This window comes from Macaca fascicularis, chromosome 17 (genome assembly GCF_037993035.2).
Source record: "Macaca fascicularis isolate 582-1 chromosome 17, T2T-MFA8v1.1".
In the NCBI taxonomy this organism is placed as follows: Eukaryota; Metazoa; Chordata; class Mammalia; order Primates; family Cercopithecidae; genus Macaca; species Macaca fascicularis.
This window is the reverse complement of record NC_088391.1, coordinates 72,352,567-72,363,197: the sequence shown is the minus strand read 5'-3', so window position 1 is coordinate 72,363,197 and position 10,631 is coordinate 72,352,567.

Below are 10,631 nucleotides of genomic sequence, written 5' to 3'. Positions count from 1 at the left end.
AAATATTAATATTTCATTGTTTAAAGAACTGTGATATTCTCAGGATTTCTTATTCCATTTTTCAGCATTTACTTAAAATGATCTATTAAATTGATGAGGAGGCTTGTTGGATACAGAAAAGAAAAATAAAATAATCTTAAGCAACACATATACTGCATCCTCATAACTACATTGAAATAACATTATTATAATTATTATTATTTTATCATCATCATTATCATCAATAGCAGCAGCAACATCCAATTCGATGGTACTCACTGTTTCAAAGTCTCTTAAGCAGTCAAACTGCACTGATTTAATCCTTACAATAACATTTTAAGACTTCAAAAATAATTTTAAATATTATTTTCCACATCTGTTGGTAAAGTAAGTAAGACTTAGATTAAGGTACCAATTAATATTTTCACAAAGCTAGTGAGCTATGTTGTGAGAAGAACACTAAATGGGAAACAAAAAGCACTGTTTTTTGTTTTTGTTTTTGTTTTGTCTTTAGGTATTTTGCTTTCAATGAGCAAAGAAAGAATGAGTTGTGGCTGTTTAGGTCTTGTTCAGCAGTGGATACTTTAACTCAATTCTGCATGGTTAGAATGTAACACTTTTAGAGATAAGCATACTGAAGTGTTAGAGGTTGAATGGTTCTCAAAATGTTTTAGTAACTTGTGGTTTATTGCCCTAATAGACTTATCAGTGGCAGATGCTGTAGGTCAACCTTCCCCTAGAAATGCCCTGCTTTTCTACTTTCAGTGAAGTGTGCAGTGAAGTTTTCGACTTCCTTGCTACTCCTCAATCTTCTTCATTAAATCTTTAAAGAATGGTGTTCCCGGCAGGGTGTGGTGGCTCACGCCTGTAATCCCAGCACTTAGGGAGGCCAAAGTGGGCAGATCACAAGGTCGGGAGTTTGAGACCAGTCTGCCCAATATAGTGAAATCCCATCTCTACTAAAAATACAAAAAATTAGCTGAGCATGGTGGCAGGCGCCTGTACTCCCAAATACTTGAGAGGCTGGGGCAGGAGAATCTCTTGAACCCAGGAGGTGGAGGTTGCAGTGAGCTGAGATCATGCCACTGTACTCCAGTCCCGGTGTCAGTGAGAGACTCCGCCTCAAAAAAAAAAAAAAAAAAAAAAAAAAAAAAAAAAAAAAAAAAAAGAACAATGTTCCCACAGGATAAATCATTAGGAATGGTTAAATTCACCAAGTAAATAAAGACATGGAATTTACTTTATGATCAATAAAAATTCTGAGATTTATAGGAGTTACTATTTATGTTAATATTTGTATTAAGGATAAATTACTATATCATTTAAAAATGTCTCCAAGTGTTGGGATGACTTACCAGGCTACCAGGCAGTTATATGACCTTAGAATAATATGGACACAATATTTTATATAGATAGATATACTATTTATAATGAAACATAAAGCTTACATAGTGAATTGATGAAGAGTAAGTTGTGTGTTACATTTTATGGAAATGTCGTTCATGAAGGACTGTAACTCTTAAGATTTTGTATTGGTAATGAAGTAGCCAATAGAGAAAATCCAGGGGCACATTCCTGTAAGTTTACGTATAAGCTAACAATGAGTTGAGGCTAGCAAAAATACTTAACCCCCAGTGTATTTCTTCCTTAGGAGCTCAGTTGTTGTTCTTTATAATTATGGAAATATAATTGTTCATTTTATGTTGCTGTAACAGAATATTTGAGTCTAAGTATTATAAAGAAAAGACGTTTATTTGGCTCACAATTCTGATGGCTGAAAAGTCCAAGATTGGGCAGCTGCATCTGGTGAGGGTCTCATGCTGCTTCCACTCGTAACAGAAAGTGGAAGGGGAGTGGCAGTGTGCAAAGAGATCACATGGCTAGCAAGAAAACAAGTGAAAGAAACCAAAGAAGCTAGACTGTTTTTAACTAATGCATTCCTACAAGAGTGAGAACTCACTCACCCCTCTGAGAGGACATTAATCTATTCATGAGGGATCTACCCCATGATCCAAACACTTCCCACCAGGCCCCACCTCCCAACACCACTACAAGGGGCATCAAATCTCAACTTGAGTTTTAGCAGAGAAAAACCATATCCAAACCATAGCAGGACATAATACAGTATGTCTCAATATCTTTTGGATAGTCTGGGTTCTGTAAGTCTAGTGAAGAAAAACTCTCATACTAAATTTAACTGCACTGTATATTTGCAAAAATACTACTATATACAGAGATGCAACAAGATTTTTTTCTTAAGTTTAAGTAATTTTCTATCAGTAATACATACAGAAGAGAGAATGTTACTATGATCAAGGGGGAGGTGATTTGAAATTTCCCTTAAAAGTTTGGACTATTGAGGCATAATTTTTCGGTTAGTGTCTTAGCTCCACCATTTATTAGAAGGATGACCTTTGATAAAAGAAAAACTTCAATTGAATTTAAAGGAGTTTAATTGAACAATGAACGATTTGCAAATTGAGCAGCCCCCAGAATCAGAGAAGATCTACAGAGACTCCAGGGGTACCTAGTAGTCAGAACAAATTTATACACAAAAAAAGGTGAAGTGATGTACAAGAATCAGACATGAGGTACAGAAACTATGAGATTGGTTACAGCTTGGTGTCTGCCTTATTTGAACTCAGTTCAATAAAATTTGAACACAGTAGTCTGTGAGTGGTTGAGGTATGGCCACTGGGATTGGCCAACACTCAGCTATTGTTATGGGTGCATACTATTAAGTTAGGTTTTCAATTTTGTCTGACTATTAAGCTAGGTTACAGTTCATCCACAAGAACTCAAATATAGAAGTATGGAGTCCATATTTAGTTTGTTTTAACACCGAAGACAGCTTAACTTAATGTTTCTGTATCATATTTCCTCATCTGTAAATTGGAAATAATAGTATTACTTGTTATATAGTCTTAGAAGCAAAATTAAATTTTTAAATAAATGTCAACTACTTGAGACAGTGTTTACTACATCTTGAATATTTGCAGGTATTAGCTATTAGTGTTATTAAAAAGGCAGGATTGGGCATGAAATTAATTCTAATACATGGGTCAAAAGATGTAAGTTTGAAGTGTGTACATTCACAACAGTAGATAAGTACTAGTGTTGCTGATGCCACCAAATGAAGATTTGTGGATTCTCTTTCTATATCAAAAGGTTGTTAATATATGTTTGAATACCCTGCGTAAACTGTACTTTAAAATAAATCATTACATTAATGTTTTTAATTTACCTTCAGCCCTGTTTTCAGAGCAATTTTGCTATGGTGATCCATATTTAGAATCTCTCATACAGGATGAAATCCACATTCTCATATGCTAAGAAACAAGTTTTTGGTTTTCTGTTTTTGTTTCTTTTTAGTCTAATGTGGCCTCTGTCTACCTGACCTGGATTACCTCTTATTGTCTCTCATACTGACTTAAATTATACAAATGTATTTACTATTTCCACAAACACATATTCAGACTCAGATAATGTTTTTTCTGAAATAAATATGTCTACAAATGTTGTTCCCTCTACCAGGAATGCACTGACTCTTCCACATTCAGATTCACTATAAGAGTATAAAAGTGATCTTTGAAGCATTTATCATCCAACTGTCCCTCACCACAAAAATGATTTACATCATTTCTGTGTGCTCCATTGTCTACTCTTAACTAGAATTTTAGAAAAATGTAGGAATAAGCAAGGCATAAAGCAAACATCACATATTCAAAAGCTAGAATAACTAAAGCAGGAGAAAGGGCCCCAATTATTTTGGCTAGAAAAAAAAACATGATAATGAATAAGGAGCTAAGTTTTAAGATAAATGAGTATAAGATAAACACCTGTTAAACAAATACAAAGGACACTGACCTTGTAGAGACTTTGGAGGTTACCAATTGATCAAATTATCCTTATACTTTCTCTCTGCATGCAACCCTGAAGACTTAACAAAATATTGACTCCCCTGCAAGGGACAGAGACCCTCAACATCATAATGACCCAGCACAACAGAAAATTGTGGGACTGTGGGCCTGTTATTTTTCATGTTTTCTGATTTTTTTTTTTTTTTTTAACCATCTATTGGCTCAGTGGACAATTTTATTTAGAACAGTGATGTGGCCAGAACTGATTCAGGGAAGAATCACATTCATTGATTCTGCCTCATTGATTCTACGCAGAAGGTGGGGTATAGGCTGCTCTGCATGTAAAGTACAGTCCTAGTATCGTAAACACAATATAGCTAAAGAAATGGCAGTACCATATAAATTTGTAATAAATGTGATTTGTCTTAAGAAAATGGATAAAAAGCTTCCTTAATTTAGGTAGTCCTACAGTTTAGTAAAGAAATAACTGTCATCAAGGATAACTACCACTTACTCTTGCTTCCTTTTATCTTTTTCCAAATCTACTTTGATATGTAAACAAAAAAAAGTACAGCATAGAGTAACAAAAAGTCTAAATTAGACTAATTTTTAAATTTTGCGCAATAATCAAATAGTAATTAACAGAAATATGGATGAGAACACTATTTGTTTATGTTTCGGTAAATGAGAGTAAATGTCAGTAAATGTGAAGGATGGCCATTGTTCATTTGATTATCAAAAATTGGCATAAAGACATTTTTAAAAAGTATCTAATTCTACTGTTTTGAGTGATATTATAACAATATTGCAAATAATTTTGCTTCCTTTATAAAACAGTTTAAAATGACTTATGACTCAATCAAGAACAATCATATTTTAATATTTAAAAGTGTATAATATAAATGTTTATCCTAATATCCTAAGACAAAGACAAAGTTTTCATGATTACTAATTATCTTCTGGCAAAGGCATTCAAGATATTATTGCCTTTAATTAAGAGGCCAATGTGTGAACCAAACTTAACCCTCATCCCCAAACATATGTAAGCTGAAGGGACAATTGTCATTCAGTCAGGTTTCATTGTTAAACTTCATTTGGGTAATCATTGTATTGGTTTAGTTAAAACACTTGGGCAATGTCACCAATTGATATAACCTGTATAACGTGGCACAACTGAAGGTTGCTCAAGCTACAGAAATTTGTAAAAGTCATGTGGAAGGAATATTGTGCTGTCTCCTGTGCAAGTATGATGCAGGGTCAAATAACTATATGATGAACATAGATTAGAGGAAAAACAAACCAAACACTGCCTGGGAGTTACTGTTTAAAATCATTCCAATCATTTCTCCTGCTTGTCTGCTGGAACCTCAAAATGTTGTTGCTATTATGTAAGGAAAGATGCTATTCCTTTATGTTTGCTTTGTATTTTTCTGTCATATACCCATCTCCATCTTCTGCCCTTCTCTGTTATACATACTTATTTTTATTTTTTATTTTTTATTTTTAGAATGGTGTCTTGCTCTGTCATTCAGGCTGGAGTGCAGTGACGTGATCATGGTTCACTGCAGGCTTGAATTCCTGGGCTGCTGCCTTGGCCTCCCCACTAGCTAGGTCTATAGGCACATGCTACTACACATGGCTAATTAAAAAACATTGTAGAGATGAGAATTTCACTATGTTGCCCAGGCTGGGCTTGAACTCCTGGCCTCAAGCAATCCTCCTGCCTTGGCCTTCCAAAGTGCTGAGATTACAGACTGAACCACTGTAACTCCACCTTCATATTTATTTTTAGAAAAGGTATATGACTTGTTCTTATCTGCATTTTTTCCTCTAAAATTTAAAGATGTAAATTTATTGTATTCATTATTTGCTAGTTTTGTAAAGCTAGACAAGCTATTTTACTTCTCTGTGGTTGGTGATTTAACCTCCTCATATGCATGAGATAATAATAGTGATTATAATGACAAGTTGATATTTTGACATTGCTTACTATATGTTGCTTCTCATTCAAGGCAATTTCCACCTGATAACTTATTTATTCTTCATAACAACCTTATGAGAGATGAAGAGGAAGAAACTGAGAAATGGAAAGTTTTGGTACCTTAAACAGGTTGCACAACCAGTAAGTGGCACAGTTGGAATTCAAGTCGAAATAATCTGACTCAGACTCCTTCCTTGATCTCAAACAAAACATCACCTACCTCACTGAATTTTTGTCAGTATTAAATAATACACCTACAAACTTTGCTTAGAATATAGCTCCTGGCACATGGTAAAACTGGAATAGTCTCTAGCCACTATGCTCATCATCATTCAGATATTCCTTACATAGAGAATGATGCCTACTTCTCATTTTTTATTGTTTTCCTTAATTATCTGATACATTTCTAATCATTTTGTTTTTTTCTTTTTTACAGAGATGGAGTTTCGCCATGCTTCCCAGGCTGATCTTGAACTCTTGGGCTCAAGTGATCCACTCACCTCAGTCTCTCAAAGTGCTGAGATTACAGGCATGAGCCACCATGCCCGGACACATTAATAATTCTTAACATCCATTATACCTACTTCTTTTCCCTTAATTTAGTTTTATTATTCTCTACATAGTGTTTGTTTTGGTACTTCTTTTCAGGAACTGTCATATCTTTCATAGATAATTTTACTTCACTACTTCTCTAATTGCTACAATAAATATTATTTGCATCCTAGATTATCTTCCATATCTTTAGTCTTTGTATCAGAGGTTAGAGAGTATTGGATGTTTTTTCTGAATTCTGTGGTATTTTTGATCTTTGTTTTCCCTAATTGACTGTTTTAGATTTTTGGTATTTAAATTATTTGTTCTATGATTTGATGGTATTTCCGAATTTCATGATTATGTTTAAAACTCAAACAATTCTGATCTCATACTTTATCTTAGTACTGATTTCTGAATTTATTTTATAAATACAGTTTTCTTATGTCTATCTTTGAGAATATTGAATTGGTGATTATATAAGATTCCTCTCTTTATACCTTTATTGCTCAGTAACTAAATGACTGAGTTTCAACCCCTTCTTTTAAACAAAAGTTGTGTGACACATGAGTCTCCCAAATTAAGGAGATGAAATGAACTCTGACGTAGATTGTGTGGGACTCTTTTCACGCTTTTAGGCCTATATAAAGAAAGAAGGGTTAAATGGCTGGTTATTTTAATTCTGAGCTATTAGATTAGACATTTTATAGTCTATGAGAAGTAAAATGAGAGGCATAGCTAAGGGCAATCCAGGCAGAGAGACTATTGTAGCTGCCTAAAATGACATGCTGCAGAATCTCCACTCCTGGTATAGCACACGTGCCTCTGTGGAAAATCTTCCTTTTCATACTATTTTGGGAGCAAGGAGGAAGCATATTTTATACTATACGGAACATGCCTTTCTGGTGGTAGCGTGGTTATAAAAGTTAATATGTGGCCCCATACATTGAATTATAGTAAAAATTTACAGACATATTCTGTCATTTCAAACTGTGGGATACTAATGTTCTCCTGTCCTTTCCTCCCAGCAGGGGTGCCTTTAACTTACATTCGAGGCAGTGTATCTTTATTTTTTCGTAGAAGTACGTATAAGGAAATAGGTACTTAATCTTTGAGAGTTTAATCACAACTAGTCACTTACATGTAGACGCTGACATTTACTCATAAAATGTTCAGTAAAAATTTAAATGCGGAAATGGGAGTAATAAATATTTTAAAAAGCATCTAGTGCAATCAGGATTCTTTGCTTGTTGATGTAACGGTGCCTACCATCGCTGGTCATGAGGCTTTGAACATCCCCTTTTCAGATGTAAGTTTATGTAAATAATTTGTAGTAGAAACATTTCTGTTTCCTTCTGCTTTCAAAACTGTTGTCTCAAAATCTTGTGTATTTAGTTCAATAGAATGAGCATCAAACTTGATGTCAGGGTAACGTGGCTGAATTATTAGTTTCGTGGATATCTAGGCATTTAACCAGTAAACAAAGATACAATATATTAAACTTGTGTCTTTACAGAAGATGAATTCAGAAAATTGGGCTTAAGAATACATAAAAATGTGTGTTTTCTTCAGAAGTTAATAAAATAATCTATAATAAAGTGTTCTGTCACTCTTTATTAGTTTCCTTGACATACTGGTGAGCTTTTCTTGCATGCCAGGTATAATAGTAAAAATTATTCTAATATATTAGGTATTTCCTTATCTTCAGTCATCCTTATACACAACCTACATTTATAGGCTACCATCTATAAAATATTTCTTAAGTATTATTTAATCAGCTTATGTTTAATTCAGCATTATGTTAAACTATAATAGTCATGAGATCATGAGTTTGATGTGCCAGATTTTACAGTACTCCTCAAAATGAAACATTGATACAAAAGTAAAAAAAAATCAAGTTATAAAAAAATGAACAGATTGAAATGCTCTGGCTCATGAACAGTCTACCATCCGAGGCCATCCTGAAATTCACATCTTTACCAATGATCGAACTGTGGCCAATAGCATAGCTGTATGGTCTAGTATCTGGGTGGCCTCAGAGTAGACAATCCATGACAGGCATTGTGGGGTGCTTCCCTTTGGTGATACATTGCTGGTATCTGCACCATGTGGCCTATCTTCATGTGCTATGTCTAGGCTCATACTAATTGCCAAGATCTTGTCTCTAAATATATGAAAAAGGTAGATGAGCTTACCCACATTTCTGTCCTTACGGTGGAGAATAAGGTAACTGAACCAGCTGTCTTACCCTGTACACACCTGATTTTGGGGCATCTCAGACAAGCTCAACTATCAACTTGGAGTAGCATCACCTGGACCTCTCACTCCCATACCAGAAGACAACAGACAGCTGGACTAATTGAGAGCATAAATGGGCTAGTGAAGAAGGTCCTTCTTCGAGAATAAGCTGACCGCTGGATTCATTCTTGACCAACATCTGATCCTGGTGCTGGCCCGTATTAACAGCCTCACATTGAGACCTGCTACTCCTCATCTCCAGGGACCTGTTATATTTTCAACCTTTCTGCCTTGTCCTTTACTCTGCCCAGCCTATCCCAATATGGAACAACTGGATTTTGATGTTGTCACAGTTGTTTTTGCTGGCCCTATGACCGGGGCCCTCAACTAATGTTTCCCCTTGCCTGTCCCCTTGCGGGTGCTCCTCACAACTTTGGGCCACCCTCCCATGAACACGGCATCCCTTCAAAGGATCCTTAACTCTTTTCCTCCAGTTAATGTTACTTACAAGGATGAACGTGCTACCAGCCACCCTACACGTTTCTACCTCCAGATACGGTGCCCACCACGTGGCTGCCCTGCAAAATCCTCTGAAAACCAACTCTGGAATCAACTCTTATTAACAACAAGTCAATTACTGGCAGCCACGGGAACCCATTGAGCCTAAAATTCTTGGAAGCTCATTGCCTGACCTTTGTTTATCACAGTAAGTTAACATGGGCAAATAATATTTGGACCTATAGATAGACATATCGTTGCTCTTGTTATTGACACCACTGCTTTTGCTTATTAGCATTTATCCTTCTGAGCCTCCTCTTCTGTGTGTTGTGGAACAATTGTGATGATAACACTCCATACAATGCTCAACGTTAGGAACCTTTCTGTAGGGACCTTCCACTGTGTGGTCTGGTTACTACTAATTTCACCTTATCTGCCACAAACCCCAGACCAGCAACTGCCTCTCCAGTGCCAGTGAGTACCCTTTGGGTCATTACCACTGAAAATTCAAAAACTGACCAGTGAAGACAAGGTTTCACTCATCTCACTAAAATATCAGCATGATTACATCTCCACTCTTGAAAGTCGTACCCTGCCCTGTGCTCCCACTCCTACTATCAGAAAGCTCATGAGTTGTATTCCTGTATACTGTCTCAATTACCAATTTTCAAACACCATTGCCACGCTCCTCCACTGGGACCAATCAGACCTCCTGTACATTCATCTCCCTAAGCCCCTTCTGGAGTGGTCTGACTTGGCAGTGTCCCCTTCTCGGCCCTGCACTGATAGAATTCTACTGTGTTACTCAGGAGAGTTATGCCCAGATTGAACTGATCTTTTCACTTTGATTGTTTACCCTATGGGGCCGCCATCACTGGATTGGCAAAATTCTAACAATTTCTAGTGGAGGAAGGCACCTGCTGCAATATGGACCTCACAGCACCATATTGCTGATGCCTGTGTCATTCTGTGGTATGTGGAAACTGGGACATGATTACTTCTTTCACTCTCCTCAGACTCTGCCATGTGAATGATGCTGTGGGCTAGTATCACTGGTTGCTTAACTATATTTGGCCTCCCTGTGTCATGTGCTTTCATCTCTGCTTACAAAAAGTCCACTTTCTTCCAACTCACCAGCACATAGCAAAGGTTCCCTTCTGATCAGCTTCCACAAGCAGTTCCTCATCTTTCTTCTTAGCTTTTCTTCAGACTCTTCTAATGCTGTGGCAACTTTACAGGCAAAGAGTTTTTTCTACATTCACCCAGCTCATAACCTCAGCTCAGGTGTTTCCCATCTGCAAGGAGCTGCTTCATGCACAATCACTTCTTATGCCTTGTCCTCACAAATTCATTTCAGGTAGGTCACTGCCAGTGCATCTCCACACATATCCAGCATTGCCAAGTCCCTTGCTTTGTCATGTGCATGATGAATATTGAGCATGGACTTTCTACCTGTTGGAAGATACCTTTACTGCTAATATCTGTGCTGTGTCCAGGATGGTTGCACCACTTGTCCTACCAACCCCAACTACATCACTGCCCAG